Here is a 1221-nt window from a genome sequence, read left to right on the forward strand (position 1 = left end):
TCACCTTTCTATTACTTATTTCCAATTTTATTGGATTGTGTTAAAAAAATATAGCCTATAAAATTTCTACTTTTAAAGTCTGTTGAGCCGATTCCTTTTAAGAGACAATAAGATTCTATACATACGCCTATAAATAATAAATAATTCAGTTCTTATTAATTAATAATAAGTAAATTCAGGCCTTACTTTCAGCCGGAACCGCCATCTTCCTGTAATTCGCCAAAATGACCAACACAAAGGGAAAGAGGAGAGGTACCTGCTATATGTTCTCCAGGCCTTTTAGAAAACATGGAGTTGTTCCTTTGGCCACATACATGCGAATCTATAAGAAAGGTGATATTGTGGACATCAAGGGAATGGACACTGTTCAAAAAGGAATGCCCCACAAATGTTACTATGGCAGAACTGGAAGAGTCTACAATGTTACTCAGCATGCTGCTGGCACTGTTGTAAACAAACAAGTTAAGGGCAAGATTCTTGCCAAGAGAATTAATGTACACATTGAGCATATTAAACGCTCAAAGAGCCGAGATAGCTTTTTGAAGCGTGTGAAGGAAAACGATCAGAAAAAGAAGGAAGCCAAAGAGAAAGGTACTTGGGTTCAACTGAAGTGCCAGCCTGCCCCTCAGAGAAGCACACATTGTAAGAACCAATGGAAAGGAGCCCGAACTGCTGGAACCCATTCCCTATGAACTCATGGCATGATAATGTAAAGAAAATAAAAGACCTCAAGACTGTAAAAAAAAAAAAAAGAGAGAGAGAGAGAGAAAAGTAAATTCAGTTTACTGACTGTTTTTGCAAGCCCTAAAGGCATTACATTTTTCTACAGAACCTCTAAATTCTGAAAATGATATATTGATGTGTTCCTCTGTTGTGATATGTTTAACAAGCAGTCCTTCTGTTTCTAAAGGTTTTTCCTTCATATTTAAGCTTTTATATTGCTTGGTGCAAACAGATTTACCTTGAGTCTACCTTTTTCATAACCTGTACCTTTTATCATTATAATGTCTCTCCTTACCACGTTTACACATTTCAGCCCTATCTTGCAGTTATATTGCTACTTCTTTTCATTTTTAGTTTATATTTGTTTTATCTCTTTGTTTATTCTTTAATTTCATACCTTTATTATTTTGCTTTAATATTTTTGGTAAATAGCGTATTGCTGGGTTTTTTTAATAAGTCAGACTGTATCTTTTAATGGCAAAATTCAGTTCATCATAT

The 1221-nt window shown here is 34.7% G+C and overlaps 1 pseudogene; it reads left to right on the forward strand.

Moving 5' to 3' along the window:
* Window positions 1–217: 217 nt before the first annotated feature.
* On the forward strand, window positions 218–730 carry LOC118549025 (large ribosomal subunit protein eL21 pseudogene; annotated as a pseudogene).
* The last annotated feature ends 491 nt before the right edge of the window (window positions 731–1221 follow it).

This window comes from Halichoerus grypus, chromosome 7 (assembly GCF_964656455.1).
Source record: "Halichoerus grypus chromosome 7, mHalGry1.hap1.1, whole genome shotgun sequence".
Lineage (NCBI taxonomy): Eukaryota > Metazoa > Chordata > Mammalia > Carnivora > Phocidae > Halichoerus > Halichoerus grypus.